Source organism: Mus musculus, chromosome 5 (assembly GCF_000001635.26).
Source record: "Mus musculus strain C57BL/6J chromosome 5, GRCm38.p6 C57BL/6J".
NCBI lineage: Eukaryota > Metazoa > Chordata > Mammalia > Rodentia > Muridae > Mus > Mus musculus.
In genome coordinates this window covers 148,980,556-149,004,528 of record NC_000071.6, presented here as the reverse complement: position 1 = coordinate 149,004,528, position 23,973 = coordinate 148,980,556, and the positions used below count along the sequence as shown (strand labels likewise).

At 47.5% G+C, this 23,973-nt stretch overlaps 2 long non-coding RNA genes across 12 annotated transcripts in view; both read left to right on the top strand.

Annotated features, from left to right (window-relative positions):
* Gm15411 overlaps positions 1-23,973 on the top strand; it is a 62,140-nt gene that overhangs the window by 11,352 nt on the left and 26,815 nt on the right. For 3 of the 10 annotated variants that reach the window (XR_003956016.1, XR_868721.2, XR_003956011.1), the window contains exons 2-4: positions 4,558-4,658; positions 4,901-5,098; positions 6,069-8,208. This is a non-coding gene — a long non-coding RNA (predicted gene 15411). The other 7 variants (XR_003956013.1, XR_003956012.1, XR_868719.3 and 4 more) reach the window with 6 other exon arrangements.
* On the top strand, positions 9,314-14,473 carry 5930430L01Rik (RIKEN cDNA 5930430L01 gene). Of its 2 annotated transcripts, none has more exons than NR_102384.1 (2): positions 9,314-9,411; positions 11,005-14,473. It is a non-coding gene; the product is annotated as an RIKEN cDNA 5930430L01 gene (long non-coding RNA). The 2 variants fall into 2 exon arrangements; NR_102383.1 differs by having other exon boundaries at positions 9,315-9,411; positions 10,586-14,473.

Here is a 23,973-nt window from a genome sequence, read left to right as displayed (position 1 = left end):
CTACCTTGCTCTTCAGTCTTTCTTGGTTTTACTCAGTCTAGGACTCCAGCCTGTGGAATGGTGATGCTATGACAGGTCTTCCCACTTCAAGTTTCAACCTAGAAATTCCCTCCCGGGCACACCGAGGCTTGTCTCCTGGGTGATTGTAGATCTTGTTCTGTTGACAATATCGGTCATCATAGGAGAGACATTTGATAAAGTATCTGATCCATGTTTTTCTCTTTCTTTCTGGTTTGTTTATTTCGAGACAGGGTTTCTCTGTGTAGCCCTGGCTGTCCCGGAACTCTCTCTGTGGACCAGGCTGGCCTCAAACTCACAGAGATCCACCTACCTCTGCCTCCCGAGTGCTGGGGTTGAAGTCATGTGCCTCCACCTCCCAACTCAAGGCCTTTCAAAAGGATCATGATTATGAGAAGGAAGGAAGGAGTGAGGAACACTTGGATCTTTAGGACCCGGGAACTAAAGAGGAACAACATTGGGAAACTGGCATCTGAAGTTTGATCTGTAGCATTGTACAGGTCCTAATTTCCTGATTATAACATAAACTATGTTAGGATTTAGCTGGGTGAGGGATAGATGGAAATTCAGTATACTATAGTTGCCATTTTGAGATTATAACATAATTACAACGTTTCTCCCTTGGAATTTTTGAGTCAAGGTCTTGCTGTGACCCAGGAACTTCCTGTCTTTCGGCTTTAGCCTTGGAATGTCTGGCTTTTTGCTCTCTCTCTCTCTCTCTCTCTCTCTCTCTCTCTCTCTCTCTCTCTCTTTAATAAAGTCAAGTGTAACCCAAGATGGCCTCCAACCTACTCTGTAGACAAGGCTGGCCTTGAACCGCTGATCTTCCTGACTTTACCTATCAGCAACTGGGATCTGATTGCAGGTTTGTAGCCACCTTACTGGGCTTATCCTGGGCTCTTAGTGTGGGTTTTCTATTAAGTCTAAAACACTCAGAAAAAAAAAAATCATTATTTTTGTATGTGTAAATGCCACAGGGTTTGTGATGTAAAATACATTTCTTAGAGTAAACTGTTCACTTTCCTGGACTCTGGGAAGTCTGGTGTTGCCAGCCTGTGCTGGGCAGGGAGGAAGGCTCCTGGCGCTAAGGGCCTGGCTGGGGTGGGGGTGGGGGTCTATGTTTTGATGCTGCCAAGAACAGGCTGTTGTCAGAGACGGTTGCAGCTCTTGTTACCATAGTGTCTGGAGTGTCTCCCTGCAGCTGCTAGGTAGGGCCTCTGGAGTCTATAGTAAAAGGAGCTGGGACCTAGGAAGGCAAAGTGCATCCTGGGATAGAGGCTGTCCTGGAACTCTTATTAGAAGCTATCACAGCCACTGTGGGGGATTTGGAAACCCAGAGGAGATGGTTATCTATGAGAGCCTGTGGTAGGGGAATTTCTTCGATTTTTGTATGGGGGAGTGGGGAGGAACCATATTTTCAGTCTTAAAGGCCACAGGTAGTGGCCTCTTTCAGCGTTAAGTTCTTCAAGCAACCCAGAGAATGAATGGGTCTGCTATCCCAGCATCACCGCCATGCGCAGCTATGCCAGAGGTTCTCTGCTGGGGTGATGCTGCCCTGCCCCCACTCCGGGAGCCATCTGGGCATGCTAGGGGATATTTTCAGTTGTTATATTGGAAGGCACATCTGTGTACAGGCATCGAGTGTGACTGTTGAACACCCTGAAGTGGCAAAATAGGACTTCCCCGGCCACCCCTGTTGATATCTTGCCTTCCCATCCCAAATATCGGTAGCACACAGGCTTAGAAAACCGGGAGTTAGAGGAGGTGAAACTTCGAGCTGTCTCTGGTCCAGAAGTTGCCTGGGCGCTTTTCACGAAGGCGTGTGTATTAACTTAACTTCCTGGCTTGGTTTCAAGTAGGTAATTATAACCTGCCTACCTGAAATTTACACTGAGTTTCAGTATGTGTCTGTCTTCGTGCTTAAACAAGCCAAGCGTGGCTGTATTCTCGACAACAGGGCAATATTCTGCGCCTGGATCGGTTACAGGTCAGCAGTGGGTTAAACAATCGGTCGGCGAAAGTAATTCAAAGCCTTCAGGGATTAAAAACCAGGAAAACAAGAAACCCGGGATATTACTGCCATTATTAATTATTAGCAAATATTACAGCGGTTTTGTTTTTGTTTTTGTTTTTTGACCACTCAGGATTCCCACAGGATTCCTATTAGTACTAAGGTCAAAAGCAGACACATGACCTTCAGTCAAAATGTACAGAGCCTGGAATTAATAAGTGAGCTGTTAAAAGCAGGGCACTCTCTCCAGTAACCGTCCAGGAGCCCCAGAGCCTGGGAGAAGCTTGGCTCTGGGATGTGGAGCTTCAAAGCAAATCTCCAATCTTTGTTTGTTCTTGCCGTTCCCCCGTTTAGAAGGGAGAGGCACATACTTGTCTGTTGCTTCCAGGCAAGAGCAGATTCTGAAGGCATTAAATAGAGCCTCACTTCCAGTGAAGCCGAGAACCTGGAACAACTTAAGGGAAAGGCTCCCCGGCTCTCTTTTCCTGTACACCCCAAAGACAACAATCATTTACAGTGGCAAAATTTAAAATCTGGAGGCGTACTTGACCCATAGAACGGCTGTCATTCTGAAGCCCCAAGAACTTGTTTGGAAAATTGATTCCCCACCCCTAAGACCATGTGGATGTTAAACATGCTGAAGGCCCTCAGCATACAAAAGGCAGGTACTTTGTGTTGGTTTATTAATATTCTCTAGGATTTCTATCTTTACAGAAATAGCATCTACTTCATGTCAGTAACATGGAGTTTTGGCAGAGTGCAACTTTGGGAATTTTGAATAGTGGATACCTATTATGTGTCCATTGGATACATTTTGATTACATAGACTTGGGAGCTAGGGAGCTAGCTTGACAGTTAAGAGCACTGGCTGCTCTGGAAGAGGACCTGGGTTCGGTTCTCAGCACTCACATGGCAGCTCACAGCCACGTGTAACTCCAGTTCCAGGGGGCCCAACAGCCTCTTCTTGTTTCCTCAAACACCAACATGCACATGGCACATAGACATACGTGACAGTATATCCATACATGTAAAATAAATGTATGTATTTTACATATCCCTGCCATCAGACACACCAGAAGAGGGCATCAGATCCCATACAGATGGTTGTGAGCCACCATGTGGGTGCTGGGAATTGAAATCAGGACCTCTGGAAGAACAGCTGGTGCTTTTAACCACTGAGCCATCTACACACACACACACACACACACACACACACACACACACACACACACACAGACCCAAATGAATACCTTTTAAAAAGTATTATGAATATGTTTAAAAATATCTCCTGGCACCATTTTTTTCTTGAAATCTGTATTTATTTATTTTTCTTCCTGGTATAAATGTGGCCTTTTGGGCTGGAGAGATGACTCAGAGGTTAAGAGCGCTGACTGCACTTCCAGAGGTCCTGAGTTCAATTCCTAGCACCCACATGGTGGCTCACAACCATCTGTAATGGGATCTGATGCCCTCTTCTGGTGTATCTGAAGACAGCTGCAGTGTACTCATATACCTAAAATAAATAATTCTTTTTTTTTTTTAAAAAAAGGTGGCCTTTTGTCTACCTGATTCATTCACATGTGTTCTCAACTAAAAATATATATTTTGAAGTTGCAGTACAGAGAGGCAGAACTTTTAGCCAAGGGGCAGGAGTCTGTTTCCCAAAGCAAACTGATGGTTCTCGGACAGAGCCCCTAAAGCTGTGCTACCCTGGGATCAGGAGTCCGTGTGGACCAGCTCTTCCACAGATATTGATCTGAGTCCTAAGTGTGTGTGTGTATAACTCTTAGTTTACCATCATTTCTTGGAATGATGAGGCTTGCTGCCCACAGAAGAACACAGGGCTAGAACTTAGACAGCTAAGTTCCTTCCTTAAACACGAATCACATTTCCTCTTCACCTGGGAGTCTACCCTTGGCTCTTTAAGCTTAGCAAGGCAATCGTCAAGCCTAAGACTAATGGAGTCCTTGGGAAGCTGGGACCGGAGGATTACGTAGTCAAGTCTAGCCTGGGCTAATGTACTAGAGAGAAAAAGAAAGCTAGATAGTTGTAATTCCAGTGGTAGTTGTAATTCCAGCTCGTGGGGGAGGCATGGTGGGAGGATCATGAACCAGAGGCTAGCTTAGGCTACATACCAAGATCTTAGCCACCTGTCACCCCTACAGTTTAGTGCCAGTACCTGTCCCCCTTGCCTTCTTGTTCACTGCAGCGGTGGGGGAAGGCATAGATTGGATAGCAGATTGACACTTTCAAGTACATGTATTCAGGGTTACCTAGGACCATTTTGCATCAAGTTTAAAACACAGCCATTTGCTAACAGATCGTTCTGGGCTTGTCAGACTTGTGGTAACTTGTTGACCCAGGCTGGGAGGCCCTTTGGACCAATCCCCTGCCTGTGTTCTAGCCCTCCTGGCATTCTCTCCCCGCAGCTATCCCAGGTGCCCTGCCCCAGTCCCTTCCAGTAGGGTTAAAGGCAAGTGGTGGCCTCTGCACAGACAGAGCCCTGAGGCCTGCTTCCTGTATTCTAGGCTGTAACTGAGATCTGGCAGCTCTCGCTCTGTGCCAATGACTGGCTGCGTAACCGAACTCAGGCCTCACATGAGAGACGCTTGCTCTCACATCGTTCAAGGTAAGATATAGTTCATGTGCTTCAGACTTCTAGACCTTTCCTCTGTGTGGGTCTCTCACCCCTGGACAGGCCTGGGCTACCACTCAGTGATAGAACATGTACCTAGAATGCGCAAAGGCATTGGGGGGTGGGGAGGGGTGGAGTATTAAAACATTTAAAAGCCACCATTTAAAAGGCACCCTGGTGTCCTTTTCCACATTGCCTTCCTTTGCATCTCCTGTCTTCGGTCTTTTATCTTCCAGGGAGAAGCTTGCCCTGATAGTATCTACGGATTGACATCCCGATACCAACACCTTCCATGCTCACACCGCACCCCCGGGTGCCCCTCACTTCCTCTGCATGGCTGGGCGGCCTCTCACAGCTGTGTTCCCTCATTCCACCTGCGAGTGGGGAAAAATCAATATTTTCGAGGAATGAATGGACATGTCTTTCTCTGTCAGGTGAGCCTACTTAAGGAAACAACTCAAGTCAGAAGAAATCTTGGCTACTGAAGCTTAGGATGAGCCAAGCTGGAAACACCTCCAGTCCGTGTTCGAGGCAGCAGAGGGGTCACGTGACCGGCGCACCTCCGCTTCTCCTAGGGCTTCCGTTTTGTTTTGTTTTTTCCCCCCCAAAGCTGTGGGGGTAGAATGACCCTTTCACAGGGGTCACGTAAGATAATCGGAAAACACAGATACTTATGTTACAATTCATAACAGTAGCAAAATTACAGTTATCAAAAAGCAATGAAATAATTTTCTGTGTGTGTGTGTGTGGGGGGGGGATCGCTACAACACGAGGAACGGTATAAAAGCATCACAGCATTAGGAAGGTTGAGAATCCCCCTGGCTTAGAGGTGATAGTCCATTAAGGCAGGAACCCAGAGGCAGAGCCTGAAGCAGAGACCATGATGAATGGTGAACCCAGGGCCACCTGCCTAGCAGTGAGCGGGGGTGGGGGTGGGGTGGGGGTGATATGAGGGTAGAAGCGGGAGACAGATGTGTTGCACAGTAGTAATAGAAGTCTCCCGTATCCGACCTGCCTCTTAGTTTATGAGCGAATCCTGGAGATGGCTCGATGTTAGTAGGGACAGTGCTCCAAGGCCATCCTTATCCTTATCACCAGTCCAACCTCGTCCAGGGAGCCCTGTGGAATGTTTGCGGCTTCCTGTCTTCCCTTTCCCCTTGCGCTTCCTCCGGTCTTCCTCCCTCACATTCCAGCCCAGCTCCCATGCTCACGCTTCTTCCGGATTTTTCAGAACTTTCTACAAAATCTACTAAAAGGTGAGAAAAACATGACCCATGCAGACAGACCAAGACCAGTTCTTCTCAAACCGATGACCCCTCACTGATGGCGGCAGCGGGAACAGGCCATAGCTGTGGCTGACCTTGTACCTTCCCCTTACACACTCCCATGTTTTCTTGCCAGCAGATCTCTCTCTCTCCAGTGGCCAAAAAGCTGAGGAGGGCAGGGATGCACCCACGAAGGCCTCGGGTACCATCAAACCAAAGCTAAAGGACAGGAAGATGGCATTGTGGGCTTTTCATCTCCAAGGACATTGAAGGGGTCATCTTCAAAGAACTTATCGTTCCAAAACAGGCCAAAGACTGTTTGAGATTACCAGAGGCTAGTAATATTATGTGGTAGGATATTGTCGCTATACAACTTGGTGTGTTGACATTTTATGCAGACAAGTGAGCGGCATGGAGAACATTTACACAGCTTCCTGACTGTTGTGTCCACCGGGTCTCCAGAGCCTTTTCGTCTTTCCAGTGAAGTTTCTTACCTGCCAAACACAGGTTTCTCTCCGCGCTTTCCCCTCCCTAAGCCTCCAGGCACCGCGTTCTCCTCTAGACTCCTCATAGAGGGAGAACTGTATAACAACCACAGGGAGTGATAGAGTCCATTTGCTTAGCGCGGTGTCCAGGTTCTTCCATGCTGCGCCAGAATCTTCTTCCTTGTCAAGGTTTGGTTAGCTACACCTTTCGGTTGATGTGCTACAAACAAACAAACCTACAACCAAAAGCAGCTTACGGAAGAAAGAGGTTTTGGTTGTTGTTTTGTGTTGTGTTTGTTTTGTTTGTTGTTGGTTTTCTTGCTTCGGGCTTCTGGTCCCTGAGGAACCAGAGCCCATCATGTTTAGGAGGCATGGAGATCTTGGACCACCAGCAGAGAGTGGGCCAGCCTATAAACTCCGAAACCCCACCCTCGGTGACATGTCCTCTCCAGCAAGCCTGCATGCTTTCTCAAACATCGCCACGGCTGAGGACCAGGTATTCAAATGGCTGAGCCTATTTCACTCAAACCACCACAAGGCCGGATATTTAGCATATTATATTTCCTAGCCTCACCTTGTTTCCTATCCATCCAAGAACGGGCACTTGGGATAACGCAAACGATGCTGCAAAGACCGAGCATACAGATGATCCTTTATGTCTTTTGAGGCTAGGCCCTGCTGTAGTTTGAATATGAGAAGCTCCTTCCAAAGGTCCTGTTTGGCCCAGTCAAAGCAAGGGTTTCTCTCTACACCTTTCAGCAGTAAATATGAACGGTGTTGAGATCACATCAACCACACCTGATCCCCAGGCACTTTGGGCAGGCCAGTGGGATCCTCCGCAGGCGCCTTGCAGGTTGGCTATGGAGGAGCAGGGATAGGATGCTTCCTTGGACTCTATGCTTCCTTGGACTCTCAAGCTTGAGGCACAGTTCACGCTAGAACACACCTGTCATTCTCCTAGTCCTGCTGCCAAGAGCAACCAGACCCTTATAAATGAAGGTGCATGACAGCCTCCTGAGGCTGACTTGAAGGGTCCCTAAGAAACGAGGTCGCACCTGAGCCTTCCAGCAAAGGTTGAATTCTTGTTCTCCCATGTGTTTCAGTTACCTTTCTGTTGCTATGGTAAAAATACCATAAGCAAGGCACCTTAGAGAAGGAAAAACAAAACATATTTGGGCTTCAGATTCAAGAGTCCAATAGAAGGGGGCAGAGCCCCAGGGGCAGGAGCAAGAAGCTGTGCGCTCACATCTGGAGGCACAGCACAAAGCAGACAAAGTGAGCTGCAAACGGCAGCGTGGAGTCTTTAAATCCTCCAAGCCCCTTCAGAGTGACACACTTACCCCATCCAGGCAGTACCTCCTGAACTCCAAAAGCACCATGACAAATCCATGAGCTTGTCGGGGGTGGGGGTGGGGTGGGATAGGGGGGGGAGGGGGCGGCATTCTTGTTCAAACCACCACACCGTGAGTCAGCTGGCACATCCGTGAGTCTTTCGAGCCAGTAGAGCAGGGCCCTTGGCAATGCCAGGAGAACAGAAAGGGGCCTCTCAGACTGCACTAGCTACTTCAGTCTGGGCCAGGCCAGGCCAGGCTGGGCCCTGGAGATCTCTGAAGTAAAACCCCAAGAAGGCAGGCTTGCTCTGTCTGTCTGTCTGTCTGTCTGCCTGTCTGTCTCTGGTTGTTACTCCTGCTATCGAGGCTCCTGCAGTAACAGCTAGCAGGCTGTGGAATGAATTCACCACTGAGAACTTCTTGGCCTGGGCTGGAGAAAGGGTCGCCTCAAAGGAAGAGACAGGTATGGGGACCTCCCTCAGCAGTCCCACCTGGGGAGGGCATCTGTCCTACTCAGTTGTGTGGTTTTTTTTCCCTCTCTGCCCATCTCTTGTAATTGTCAACAAGGAGAAAGCTAAACATTGCAGGGCTCCCTTTGCAGGGACGTTGGACAGTTCTAAGACGCACACAGTAAAGATATCTTGGTGGGGGGAAAGGCCCTCTGGAGGCTAATCTGCATATATTTTCATTCATATGCATGCATATAATGTCTCCTATGAAGCTTCTTCCAGACGCTGAAAATAAAAATTCAACTGTTAATATTTTACAAATTAAAGGCAGGAGGAGCCACAAAAGACCTTTTCATTTGCAGTTTAAATTTAAAACTAACCATAGAGCCTTTTTCTTTTCCCTTCCTTCTTCCCTCTCTTCCTCTCTCTGGGTTTAATCCTAAGAGCTTTAATACATGGAAGCCAAACACTCTTACTATTGTATTAGAACCTTAATACTGGGTGGGGGATAGATTGTAGGGTGGCGTTGGGGGGTGGGGGAGACGAGGACGACGACGACACAGGTTCTCATAGTGTATCCCAGGCTGGCCAGGAACTTGCTATGTAAACTAGGTTGGCTTCAAGATCACAAATTTCTATGTGCCTCTGCTTCCAGGAGTGCTGGGATTAAAAGTATATGCCTCCAAGTTCTATTATTGTACACTTTTTATAAACGTAAAAAGAACCTATTCGAGGCCTTTTCAGGGAGAAAGAAGAGAAAGGCGTGGTAAAAATCGCCTGTTGCACGGTAGTTTTATCTTTTTGCCCCAAAAGAACTAGTACAGTTTGGCAAGGTTGGGCTTTGCCTTTTGCCAAGATGCTTTTTTCTAAAGAGAAAACGAACTCTCACTTTGGAAAACAGCAAGTCCTGTTTGTTTTCTGTTCCTTTAGAAGTCAGCCCCGGAGCGGCTGGCTGGCAGCGGCGAGCACAGCTCTCTGGCGTTGTGTAACCGCCAGGCAATCACGTTGCACCCACCGCTTCCACAGGCTTGTAACTGCAATAATAAGCAGGAGCTTATTCAAAGAGGAGAAACCATCCCAGCCGGCTCCAAGTCACGTGTCCAGGTCACGTGGCCTGCCAGACAGCGAAGGCGGCTGGCAATCATTAACTAATGCTTTCTCCCAGGGAGAAAAATGCTGGCTTTAAGGAGGCCCGGACGTCAGAATTGCAATAGAAGGTATCCGGGGTGGGCGGGTGACTTTATTCTCGCTAAGTGCTTTCTAGAGGAGATGGCGGAGCCGGCAAACAGAGCCCCTCGCCCCCTGCTTTCTCTAGAACTTGCAGCCTTGCGCGGCACCTCCTGCTTTTGCAGCCCTGGGTAGCTAGGGCCACAGCATCAGCAGCCTAGGAGCCAGTGCGCCGCCCCAGCGCTGCTGGGACCTCAGAGAAGTTCTTGGTTAAAACTTAAGCGGAGAGCCAGGTTTCTGTGCCTTAAGAAATTGGTGCCAAGGGTTCCCGGAGACGATGAGAGGGAGGAGGCACGTCAGCCTGTGGGAGCTCTGGCGGAGTTTTCATGACACCTAAGTCTTGTGATTGATGAGACCGACCAGGCAGGCAGGCCTGGCAGGCGGTTTCCTTGCTCAGCCTTTGAATTTAGACATTTCTTTCTCCTTCTCTAGGCTGGGTACTGTTCCTGGGTGCTTCTAAAATCTGTGACGTAGAATTGAGTTTGATGTTAGCGTAGAAGTGAAAATAGCGAGTGGGATGGAAAGTGACCAAGCTTTGTTGGAGGGAGTGGGTACAGCACAGAGAAAGGGACTTAGGGAATAAACAAAGGAAGAAGCCCGCGCTTTTAAAACCTCAAATTTCCACTTTTCACATTGTGCAAACAGACCTTTCCCCAGTCACTGCGTAATGAAGATTCAGTCTTATGCAGATGAATCTCTGTGAGTCTGAGGCCAGCCCTGTTCATACAGCAAATTCCAGGACAGCCAGGGCTACATAGTGAGAGCCAACTCAAAAATAAATAAAAAGATGACCGGAGGTATCCGGTTACCTCTATAGCCCACCAGTTTTAAATCTACTTAGTTTACTCAATGGTTCTCCGATCCCATGAGAATACTTTTGCAACAATGCTCTAATCCCTTTTCCTTTGGGTTTGTACTCAGTAAGGAGACTTAATTATAAAAATTGATTATTCTTGAGTTCTATTTGTTGTTCCATACATGCAGTAAAATGCCATGTTTCTTAAATTCCCCAAAAGTCCGAGATGCATCTTACAAGAATGGGCTTTAATTCAATCTGTTGTCTTAGACTGATTTTAATAAAGTCATCTTAGTATGCTTTCAATTGCTTGGATAAAACACCATGACCAAAACCTACTTGTGAAGAGAGTTTGTTTCAGTTTACAGCTCTGGTCACATTATCACTGAGGGAAGTCATGTCAGGAACCTGAAGACAGGAAGCAGAGGCCATGGAGGGATGTTTCTGACGGCTTGCTCCCATGGCTTGCTCAGCCTGCTTTCTTATATCGCCTGGACCTACCTGCCTAGGAGTGACGCTGCCCACAGTGGGCTGTACCCTTCCACTTCAGTTACTAATCAAGGAAATCCCCTAAAAGGCCTGCTGATAGGCCAGTCTGATGGGGGCATTTTCTCAACTGAGCTTCCCTTATTCCAGATGACCTGAGCTGTGTCAACCTTGATGTAACAACTGGCCAGTGCACCCAAACCACTGTAGGATTCTAAGATAGTATTGAAATATTGTGGCTTTAATTGCTGATACTGGGTGGGCAAAACTGAGGTCATGATTTTATTTTATTTTATTCTAGATAAGAGTCTCATGTGATCCAGGCTGATCTCTCTGTAACTCCCAATGCTCTTCCCTCTATTTCCCAAACTCTGGGTTCATGGGCACGCATCCTTGCATCCTTGTACCTGGCCAATGTCTCATCTTAGCTGCCATTTCCCTATTATTGAGGGAATGAAAGAGGATGAAAGGAAGATTCTAGTGAAAAGAGAATATGCCATGGAAATGTGATCCAATATTTTGTATTCCTTCAGTGAGTTGAAGCATAAAAAAAAAACAAAAACAAAAACAACAACAAAAAAATCTAGAAAGCCAAAGCCTGGCGTGAAGGAAATAGAGGCCAGAGAGGACCAGGAGTCTTCCAGGCCTGGTGGAGAACAGCTTTAATCAAGCACTCACAAGGCAGGGGCATGTAGACCTCTGTGATCTCAAGACTGCTCTGGTCTGTGTAGCTAATTCCAGCTCAGCCAGGGCCACACAGTGAGACCCTGTCTTCAAAACAAAGCAAAACAAAAACCATGACAAAGGAAAACAAAAATCCCCACAAACATCAACAAAAAGAGGATCGGGAATTTAGTCCCAGCTTCAAGTCAGTTTTAGGCTAGCCTGGGCTACCTGAAACCGGGCGTCGACAAAACAAAACAACCCATCTGTTAATGCCTAATAGCAAGCTATCTGTGACAAAGGTAGACGCAGAAGTTTGTCATTCTGAGGAGCGCTGTGTATCCATCCAGGTATGACTGAACTCCACCCACGTGCAGTGTGTGGGTACCTCCTACGTCAGCTTCACATCCCCCAGTGCATCACCGTCTTGTGTACAACAGTTTGCTGTTTCGCTTGGCCTCTGACCTGGACTCCTTAATGAGCCCACAATAAGAACAGCTGCAGTTTTCTTGTTGTGGTCTTTACAGGAGGGTTGAGTGCTGAGACAGAATGCTTAGGTCCCCGGAGTGTGGACAAGTGTCCACACAGTCTGTACCTGACTTCCGTGTCTTCTACTCTGTCACCACTGGTCACAGTAAGAGCCCAAAGCTCACTGACAGAGGCTTCTTTTTGTTGTTGATAACCATCTCCGTGCAGTCCTGGCTGTACTGAAACTCACTCCGTAGACCAGGCTGGCCTCGAACTCACAGAGCTCTGCCTGCCTCTGCCTCCTGAGTGCTGGGATTAAAGGCTTGTGAGCTACCACGGCTCAGCAGAGGGTTCTATCTATAGTTGCTTCACTCAGCCTGCTTGGGCAGAAGAACATCATTGCAGAAGGGAGCCACTCACCGTGTGGCCAACCAGGAAGCAGGAGAAAAGAGGCAGCCATCTTAGGTGATTAAGAATCCTACTGTCAAGGGCTAAGAGGTGGCTCGGTGGTGTAGAACACTCGTTGCTCTTGCAGAGACCCGGATTTGATACCCAGCACATGCGTGCCGGCTCACAAACACCCATAATTCCAGTTCCAGAGGACCTGATGCCTTCTACATGATGCACATACATATATATTCAAGCAAAGCATCCGTGCACATCAATAAATAGACTAAAATCAAAAATCTCACCAGTGACGAATTGATAGCGGTGGACGGGCATATATATGAACCTGTGGCTGGGCCTGTGCACACACCTCTGGGTGGCCCTGCAGTGCGCGGGTCTGAAGTTCGGGTTTGAATAGCTTCATGGCAGATCTCCTCTAGAAACTCAATGTGTATCTTAGGGTTATTCTCAAGGGCTGGGGCTGGAGCTTGATGAGAGAGTCATGGCCTAGTTTGTGCAAAGCACTGCGTTCATTCCTGAGACACGTCCTTCCAAAATCTGGGGTTCAAACAACTTAAAGGTACTTGCGGTAAGCTCACCTGGACATCATATATGGAATAATTGTCCGTTATAAATTTCGAACAGTAAAAAAAAAGTCTCTTCTGGGATTGCAGGACTCAATCCCGGGAAGATTCCTACCTCCAGACTAACACTTGGAAGATAAAGAATGAGGGAGCTGACAACCTCGTTGCAGAATTCTGCCCAGCACTGACAGCCTCAGCGCCCACCCTCTGCTTCTCAGGATGACCCTGGGAGCGCCTGAGTTTTCTTTGCTCAGTGAGGAAACCCCTGGGTTTCAGAGTAACTCCTGCTGGCACACTGGGAAAGACTTTTAAAGCTGGAATTAAAAAACCAAACCAAACCAAACCAAATCAAACCAAACCAAACCAAACCAAACCAAACCAAACCAAACCAAACTGAAACAAAAAGAAAAACAAACCATCTGATCCATGGCGCTGTTGCCTGGCTAGGGCAAGCCTGCGTGCGGGGGCGGGGCGGGGTGGAGTGAGGGGGAATCGGAGGAGGTCAGACCTTCAGTTTCTCAATCCAAGAGTGTGGAATGATTCTTGTTTTAGTTTTACCTAGTGTAGCTCACTGTTTGCAAGTCAGGGAACCGGCCCCAGGCTCTGCGCCCAGATTGAAAGCCTTGCTCCCTTCCGAAATGCAAAAGTCTCTCTGGGTTTTATTTCCTTGCGCTCTGACCTTATCAACACCACACTCCATTCTCCCAGGCCTCCCCAGAGAAGGCCTCTTAAATATGCCACTGGCCTTCGCCCTGATGTCTCACCCACCAGAAGCACTCATTCTCTTAAATCATTCACCCAGCTTGTCGGGACAGCATTTTAGACTTTAGCAAGACCAACCGTTTGTGGGGAGCCTGTGAGCCCAGACACTCTGTAAATGCACTAATTAGCTCAGTGGAAAGAGCCCAAGAGCAGGCAGCAACATCTCCTTCCCAGAGGGAAGCTCACCAGACTCTGCCTCAGCCCAGATTCTCCAAGATTCCAGTTCGGGAAAGATATGGTCAGGCGGTGGGAACTGATTTCCCAGATCGAGCCCCAACATCACTGATGTCTGGGGTCTGAGTGCGTGGGCAAAAGGAGCTGTCTGAGCCCCGTGGGCTAATTTTGCAGCCTCCCTGGATACAGCCTAGTCATCTGCTTTCCTCCCCAAAGCTGTAATAAGCAAAAATGTCCATGGGGCTGGGAACGTGGCTCCGGTGGCGTGCTAACCTAGTATGTGAGTGAAGTTTGAATCCTGGCCTGCCTTTTAATCAGCTGTGTGACCTTGGAGAAGTTACTTTGCCTATCTGTTCCCTGGTCTTCTTACTTGTAATGTGGGATAATAGCATGGATACTGCTCTTCTGTAAAAGAAGTGTTTAAAATGGGGCAACAAGAAATAAGCTACAGGGCTGGAGAGATGGCTCAGTGGTTAATAGTACTGACTGCTCTTCCAGAGGTTCTGAGTTCAATTCCCAGCAACCACATGATGGCTCACAACCATCTGTAATAGGATCTGATTCCCTCTTCTGGGGTGTCTGAAGACAATGACAGTATACTCACATACATAAAATAAATAAGATTTAAGAAAAAAACCCAACATATTAAATGAGGGGCGGGCAACTCATTTTCAAAACCTTTGGGCAGATCATATTTTATGAAATAGAAAACAATAGTTCTGACCAAACTCCAAATTGTGTCAACCTTGATTTATCACCTGGAATTAGCATCCACTTTATTTATTTGGGATTTTTCTTTTCTTTGTTGTTGTTTTTCACAGTGTCTCGGGTTACAGGTTGGCCTCAACTTTTCTAGCCGAGGACAGATTGTTTTGTTTTGTTTCGTGAGACAGGGTTTCTTTGTGTAGGCTCGGATGTTCTGGAACTTGCTCTGTAGACCAGGCTGGCCTCGAACTCACAGAGTCCTGCCTGCCTCTGTCTGCCAAATGCTGGGATTAAAGGCATGCGCCACCACATCTTCCACTTATGGGTGTATGGGTGTTTTGCCTGAATGTATGTCTGTGTACTATATGCATGCAGTATCTGTGGAGGCCAGAAGAGGGCGACAGATCTTCCTGAAACTGAATTACAGTTGTGAGCTGCCGTGTGGGTGCAGGGAACAGAACCCACGTCTTCAGCAAGAGCTGCTAATGCCCTTAACTGCAGAAGCATCTCTCCAGCTCCCCCTTTGTTGTTTGAGACAGGATCTCACACCCGCAGGCCAGGCTGGCTTCAGATTCACTAAGTAGTCAAGTTTGGCCTTGAACTCAAGGTAATTCCCCTGCCTCAGCATCCTTGAGTGAATGCTCGCGGATTACAAGAGTAAATTATCATGCCAAGCTAAAACTCAACTCTTATCATTTCTTCGTGTGTGTGTGTGTGTGTATGTGTGTGTGTGTGTGTGTGTGTGTGTGTGTTGTTGAGGTTGGAACTGGAGGCCTTGTGGATATTAGGTAAATATTCTACCACTGAACCAACAACCCCCCCCCCTCCCCTGCCTTTCCCATTGGCTTATCTGGGAGGGAGAAATGGCTTCTCCTTAAGAAAGGTCAGTTATTCACAAAGCTCTTCTGAGAATGCGCTGCATACCACCAGCAACCACTGTACTGCATGGGTGGTGTGGGGGTGGGGCGTGGGGGTGGGGCGTGGGGGTTGGCCATTGGCTCCTGGGTCTGCCAATCCTGATCCCTGAGATGTAACCCCACCATGTCCATGAAAGGGCTTACTTCTATAAAGGGGAAATAATTTTATCTCACTACGTAGCTCATGCTGGCTTCCTTACTGCAGATCCTCTAGGGTGTGGAAATTATAGGCGTGTCTCAACTTTATTATTAATTTTTTCCAAGACAGGGTTTCTATCACCTGTTTTAAGGGCAGGATTTTGCTATGTAGCCTGAGGGAGGGGAGAAGGCTCAAAGTTGTGGCAATACTCCTACCCGAGCCTCCGGAGAGGTAGGATAAAAGAGAATTTAAAAAGGAAAGAGGTTTGGAAGGAGGGAGGAAATCAGAGAACAAACTGTCTTGGTATAGAGGAGTCAGCTGGGATTCGGTTTCTTCTGCAGGACTAAGGGCTACTAGCATGTGATACGGAAAGCAACCTCGGCTAAGTGGGCAATGACTGCCCAGAGGCAGGAAAACCTAGGAGTCTTGCCATCTGGAAGATCTGGGTATTTTAGGTTGGATTTGCCAAAGCTCAGACAATAGTGGATACGAAACAATGTTGCAGATGTCATTTTCTACAGGGGGATTTTTTTTTCTTAAAAGTGTTTTATAACATTTACTTATAGGAGTGTGTGGGTGGGTGGAGGGGGGCACACATGCCTCCCATGGCGCAGGTGGTCAGAGGACAACTTTGTGAAGTGGTTTCTAGAGATTAAATTTAGGTCTCTATTTTCTGAGTCATCTCTCTAGCCCTTGTTTTTTTGTTTGTTTGTTTTCTTCTTTTCTATTTTTAAGATTTCTTTCCTTCTATGTGTTTGAATGTTCTGCCTGCATGTGTACGTATGTATCACATGTGTATCTGGCGGCCTTGGAAGCCAGAAGATGGCATCAGATTCCCTGTAATCGGAGTTACAGGCAGTTGTAAGCTGCCGTGTGGGTGCTGGGAACTGAACCCTGGTCCCCTGCAAGAGCAGCCAGTGCTCTTAACCATCCCCCCAGGCCCTCTGGGATTTTCAGTACTGACAAATCCTGATTTGTTGGTGGGAAAATCCACCCACGAGTGTGACACGCACTAAGTCAGAACATCTGCCTCAGCTTCTGGATGCTTCCGTTTGGTGGAAGAAGATCTGAGAGCTGTAAGCTTGAACGTCTCCCTGGCAACAGGAATGAGAGCACTTAGTAAGTACTATCTTGCAGGACTTAACCTGACTCCTAGCCAAGGCTCTCCCTCATGAACAATCTGTTAGCCAAAGCTCTCCCTTCATGAATAGTCTCTTAGCCAAGGCTCTCCCCCATGAACAGTCTTCTAGTCAAGGCTCTTGGGAACAGTTCTTTAGCCAAGGCTCTCCTCCATGAACAGTCCCTTAGCCAAGGATCTCCCCCATGAACAATCCCTTAGCCAAGGCTCTCCTTTCATGAACAGTCCCTTAGCCAAGGCTCTCCCCCATGAACAATCCCTTAACCAAGGCTCTCCTTTCATGAACAGTCTCTTAGCCGAGGCTCTCCCTCATGAACAATCCCTTAACCAAGGCTCTCCTTTCATGAACGCTCTCTTAGCCGAGGCTCTCCCCCATGAACAGTCTGTTAGCCAAGGCTCTCCGTTCATGAACAATCTGTTAGCCAAGGCTCTCCCCATCCATGAACAGTCTCTTATCCCAGGCTCATCCCCATGAACAGTCTCTTAGCCAAGGCTCTCCCCTGCATGAACAGTCTTACCAAGGCCTGGAAGCTTCTTAGCTATTTCCCCCATAAGTGTGACATAGGAAACTCGGATTTGTAAACACTGGGATCATTTTTTAAACTTCCAAGGGCACGAACAGTTGGTGTGGTTCCAACTGTTGGCTATATCATTCTGGAATCTTCTGTAGGCAATAAAAGGATAATTTTTCTCGAGGGTGCTCAAGAAATACCAGGGCTCAGAGCTCTACAGCTGGAGTCAGGCGTGGCTGGCTGTGGACAGCACAGGAAAGCAGGCTTGACCCTATACATCCAAGGTCATGGAATTCTAAACATCCAAGGTCATGGAATTCTAGCTAAATCTGTTGGCTGATAGGGAAGGGTGAGGAAGTGGAGGTTGTAGATGACTTATTTCACTGTTAAAGATTTATTTATCTTGACTTTATGTATATGAATGTTTGCCTGAATGTATGTATACGTACCACATGCATGCAGTTCCCATCTCGGATAGAAGAGTAATTACAGACAGTTGTGAGCCACCGTGTGGGTGCTGAGAATTGAACTCAGGCCCTCTGCAAGAACAGCCACTGCTCCTAACCACTGAGCCATCTCTCCAGCCCCAAGATGACTTACTTGAATATGTTAAGTGGGTTTATAAAAGTCTCTGGCACAGTCAAGGCAACCACTCTACTGTGGAGGCACTTGTCCAGCCCTTTCAACATTTTGAGACAGGGTCAATGTGTAGCCCAGGCTGGCCCAGAACTCACCATCCTACTATTCTTTTCTCAAGAGCGCCACATGCCCAGCTTAATTTTTTTATTTTGAAATAATATTTGTAATAAGTTTTCTCTGCTGACAAAATGAGCCAATTAAAGCTGAACTGAGCATAAAAAGGCAGGTTTATTTGGGTGCAGCAACTTGCTGGGTTCACCGGTCCCAAGGAACGGGACCAGGGAAACTGCCATGCAGATGGGAAGGGGTGGGGGAGATGCTTACACACAGGGAGAGAAAGAGGGAGAGGGAGGAGAGGGAGGGAGAGGGAGAAGGAGGGAGGGGGAGAGAGGGAAAGAGAGAGCACTCACAGAATGTCTGGATTATATAGGGAGGAGCCTTTAGGGGAGGGGAAGCCCAGCCCTGAGCTGGAAAGTTCAGGGCAGAGGGTGGGGTATGCCAGTCACAGCTTGTAGGGGGTAGGTTATGAGGAATGCTGGGAGAGCCCGAGGTCAGGCCCACTTTGACGTGCTAAATAGGCACCTCAGCAGCCATCCCAGGTCTGAAACCCGACACTTGGGCTCACAGAGAGGTAAAACTGGACTAGGAGACCCCAATGTTTCATCTGTAATGCTGGCAGGACCCAAACCAAGACATCAGCCTTATAAATTACTGTTGTTTATCTATATACCCATCCATCCATCCATCCTACTATTGTATGGATGGATGTATAGGGTCATGGTATTTATAAACTACTGTTGTTTATCTATATACCCATCCATCCATCCATCCATCTTCATCTGATTGTTTTGGTGTTTTGTTTTGTTTTGAGACAGGCTTTCTCCGTGTAGCCCTGGCTGTTCTGAAACTTACTCTGTAGTCCAGGCTGGCCTGGAACTTAAGAGAATCGCCTACCTCTGCCTCCTGAGCACTGGGATTAAAAGCATGGGTCACCACTGCTTAGCAAATTACTGTTATTTAAACCACATCAATTTCCCACTAACCCTTCTCTCTCTCTCTCTCTCTCTCTCTCTCTCTCTCAAAGATTTTTTTTATTACTATTTACTTTTCCTTTACATTCATTGATGTTTTGGCCATATATATATGTGTATGAGAGTGTCGGATCCACTGAAACTGGAGTTACAGACAGCGGTGAGCTGTCATGTGGGAGCTGGGAATTGAACCCTGGTTCCCTAGAAGAGCAACCAGTGCTCTTAACCGCTGAGCCATCTCTCCAGACCCGCCCCCTCGCCCCCATCTCTCTCCTTTGTGGTACTGGATATGGGACCATGGTTCTGCTCACACCAGTTATCTAGGCAGGCCCTGCTTTTGGAGAGTCACCCCAGCCCTGACGCCAGGGCTTTCCACTCCAGGACTGATCTGGGAACCCTGCAGGCTTTTAACTACTTGATTCGGTCTCTTCCATGTGGTGACAGTCCCTTGGTCACAATTTTGTCACTGTTCATTGTTTCGTGGGTTGCCGCTTCATCTGGACTTCGCCCCTCCCTGCCCCGTCCCCAGAAGCTGAAGACCACACCCCTGCGGCATAATCCAACCCCCTCACTCAGCAAGCGTCTCCTCCCTACCGCCCCTCTGAGCTTGCTGTTCCTAATCAAGGTGATCAGATACAAATACCTTCAGCTCTGGCTCCCAAGAAGAGGGCACTTTCCAAATTGTTTTCGTGTAAGCAGACTGATTTTGCAGCCGCTTACACTGGCTAGCTCACAGGCGCCTCGAACAGCCAAACAAATCCTCTCCCTTCTGAACCCGCTCTTCCTGCCTTCGGTCCCGGAAACAGCGCCACCAAAAACATCGTGATCCAAGTCAGAAAGTGGCAATGGAGGCACTCAGAGCGAGGTGCCAACTTCCGGCCATCAGTTTCCCAGTATGAAAAATGAGCTCCGTTGTCCAACCTCACAGGCTTGCTTTTGGGCTAAATGGCGGTGCTAGCTGATAAGAACTAGGTTATTATCGCCATCATCTCCATCCTCTCTTGATAGTCTTTTATTTTTCTACACTTCCCAAACACATTCTCTACCTGGTTTAATTTCCCTGCTCCTCTATTTCTGCTAGGAAGCTTTCCTCTCGGGATAGACCAATGATGACTGACGTGCCAAGATAACGCGCAAGAATCTGAAGAACGAGCTTGAAAGGGCAAACTCACATTTGCCCTTTAAATCTCCTCTTTAACCTTTTTATTTTTGTGTATGTTATGATATAAAGATTTGAAATATAGTCCACGCTTGCTGTTTAACAATTTTTCAGTTGATGAGCAACCGTATACGAGATGCTGGTTCGATAAGGTTATCATAGAGCTACCTGGGCATGGTGGTGCATGCTCTTAATCCTCCTGCTGAGTCCTCTGGAGGTAAAGGCAGACAGATCTCTCCGAGTTCCAGGTCAGTGGTGGCTATGTAGTGAGACTGTCTCAAACCCAAACCCACACCAAACCAAACCAGTTTATAGCACGATCCATACAGTAAATAACACTGCGTGGTGATTATTACACACAATGGCAACTGGCTCATGCACGTGCTACATTTTATTGATTGATTGATGATTGATGGATGGATTTTCTTCAAGACAGTGTTTCTCTGTGTAGCCCTGACTGTCCAGGAACTCACTCTGTAGACCAGGCTGGCCTTAAACTCAGAGATCTACTTGCCTCTGCCTCCAGAGTGCTGGGATTAAAGACATGCACCACCACTGCCTGGCTAATATGTTTAAAAAAAAAAAAGATTTATTTTTTTAAATTGTGTGTATATGTGTATGGGTATATGCATGTGAGTGCAGTAACCATGGAGGCCAGAAGAGGGTGCTAGATCCTCCAGAGTGGGACTTAACAGGTTGTGAGCAGTCTGGTATGGGTAATGGGAACTGAACTCACCTTCTGCAAAGGCAGTGAGTGCTCTTAGCTATTGAGCCATCCTTTCGGCCTCATTATATATAATATTTATTATTATTATTATTATTATTATTATTTTAGTTTTAGGAATGGGCCCCCCAAGGCCTTTCTCATGTTAAGTGTATGTTCTAAGCTAAGCTAAACCTCATCCTTACTATTATTTTAGGGGCTGTTTCTATTTATTAAAAATAATATTAATGGGCTGGGGAGATGGCTCAGCGGTTAAGAGTACTTGCTGCTCTTGTAGAATTCTGTTTCCCAAAACCCACCTTGGGTGGCTCACAGCCACCTGCAACTGCATTTTCAGGGGATCCAGCGCCCTCTTCTGGCATCCATGGGTACCTGCATGCATGCGGCAGGCCCCCCCCCCCCAAAAAAAAAAAAAAAAACTGTAAAAAATAAATCATGAACAGCACGACCAGCTTCTCCTGCACAGCCTGGAACACCTGCTGCTGATTACTGCTGCACTGCATCAGAAGGTCACGTGGGGTGGTCGCCAGGGCAACCGGGTCTATGATGTTTACGTGGCAGTCAGGCTGACCACGGATGCTTCTTATAGTGTGTCCCCATCTAACCATTGAAACTTCATGTTTAAAAGACAGTTAGGACTGGGGAGAGGGCCGCGGTTCCCGTCACCTCTTGCATACCATGCTGTTTTGGCAGAATATCTTTCCACAGCCAACCTGAGGATGGTTGTGATTCTGTCAGTGGTAAGTTGCTGACCGCCAGATCTACGCAGGTTGACTGTGAACATGCGAGATGAGGAGGTGGCAGGACAACAGACCCTCAGAAGCAATAAGGCATCCCCAAGCTGTCTCTGTCTGGGACACACATGGGGTACAAACTTCTGTGTTTCCCTCAGAAATGTTCCTCCTTCCTTCTCTATCTCCCCAGATACTGGAGCCCAGGGGCACCATCTTGGTTAGCCTAGACAATCAGAGATGGAATCCACTCCTAGAAAGAGACCCGAGGTCCTACAGAAAATAAGGTGGGAAGGGGGTCAGAGGGAGGCTGGCAGGTCTCAGGACAGGTTCCAGCACACACCCCCAGCCAGCACATTGGAGCGGTCCCTCTGTCTTCCTGTTGCCACACTACGTGAGAGCAAGTGCCAGCAGCAGAGGATGGCCTCAGGCTTCCGATGAGACTGGCAGCACTGGTGTTTGGGAAATACTTCACCTGGCATAAATCCAGTTCTCCTTCAGGCCACCACCATCACTGCAATTCTTGGTGGAATCTGACGGAGCAAACTGTTCTAAGGGTTTCACGGTGTTTACAGAGCCAAGTGTGTGAGCAGGTTTGAATCCTTGTTATCTGTTTACCAGTTGGCTGAGTCCGGGCATATCTTCTCCTCCTGCCTACTCCAATCTCATGCTCCGTTTACCAATCTGAAGGTAGCTGAACCTGGGACAACGGAGCCTCAAAATGAGGCAGACTCGTGCGATGGCTAACCTTATTAGAGCATCGGACAATTTGTCTTCTGAAGTTTAAGAAGAATCACACGCGTAAATAAATGTATAATCACAAGGTCATGCTGCACATGGCAAAACATGTATTTCCATAGAAGCATATAAACAAGTAATGAGGGCTAGAGAGATGGCTCAGTGGTTAAGACCACTGACCGCTCTTCCAGAGGTCCTGAGTTCAATTCCCAGCAACCACATGGTGGCTCACAACCATCTGTAATGGGATCTGATGCACACTTCTGGTGTGTGTCTGAAGACAGCTACAGTGTACTTTTATAAATAAAATAAATAAATCTTAAAACAAAACAAATTTTAAAAAAAGTAACGATAGCTAGTGGTAATGGATAATCTGAAGTAAACCCACTCTGATCCACTCCATGTAGGAGCGGTGCTAAAACACACTCCAAGAACAGTTCCCGATTTTTGAAGAAACTGAGGTCACAAGCTCTTGTCTTGTTTTCTAGGCGTTTTCTCACAAGCACTCAGAATTGCCCTCAACGCGGCTCACTTCTTGTACCGCGTTTCCTCAGTTCACATCTTCCTTTCAGACTTGTTATCTTTGAAGTCGCCATCATCCTGCTCCAGCCCTATAGTGCTGGGATTACACGTATGTGCCCCAATGCTGGAACACACTGTGTAGAGCAAGATGACCTCGGATTAATAGAGATCCACGGCCTCTGCTCCTGAGTGCTGGGATTGAAGGTGTGTGCTACCACACCTGGCCAGCAGGTTTACTTTACTTTTTAATAATAATGTGTATCTGTGTTGTAGAAAAAAATTTAATGTTAATGGGTGGGGGGGGGTGTTTCTAACCCATCTTTGATCATTCAGTTTCCAGATAAAAAACACACAACCTTTATATTTATAATAAATAAGCCTTTAATGCACTAGAGCTGGACAGATATCTACCCTCTAAGCTATTAGAATCTACTTCCTCATCAACAACCCTGAGGTATAACACGCCATGTTCCATCTGGGCAGCCCTCATGGCCATGTTTTTATGACTCATTACCCCCATGGCATCTTTTCTTCTTTCCACCTTCTCTCTTTCCTCCTGGTCTCACCTCCGACCCCAAGCCCAGGAACCCAAACGTTGCCTATCTCTCCTCTGCCCAGCTAAAGGTTGTAGGCATCTTTTGTTGTTACTTCATAACTGTAATTTTTCTACTGTTATAAATTATAATGTGAACACTAGACACGCAGGATATCTGATATGCGACCCCCCCAAACAGGTCCTGATCCAAGGGTTGAGAAGCACTTCCATAGAGACTTCCGGGCTTGAGAAAGGTATTTGGTGTCTTCTCTCCCTCGTGGTTGTTGATAATTAGTAGGGAGACCATTGGGCATGGTGACATCCCTGAAGCCCCCGTGAAAGTCTTCAAAGGTGGGAGGTAAATGAGTGTTATGCCTGGATGCTGGGGCCTGTAAGAGGTCGTGTTCAGTAGGAGGTGGGGCTAGGGCTGGTGAGAGGGAGTGTCCAGTGGGAGGTGGGGCTAGGGCTAGTAAGAGGGAGTGTCCAGTAGGAGGTGGGGCTAGGGTCGGTAAGAGGGCGTGTCCAGTAGGAGGTGGGGCTAGAGCTGGTAAGAGGGCGTGTCCGGTAGGAGGTGGGGCTTCCTGGGTGTCCAGGGAGGCCAGGATGTGCTAACTTCTGGGTTTGTGACATGTGGGTTTGGTCATGTTTTCAGCTACACTAGCTTTGACCATAACAACACATTGATGCACTATTCTTAGTGGTTTCCACTGGATCACTCCTGCACTAGTTATTTAATTATCCT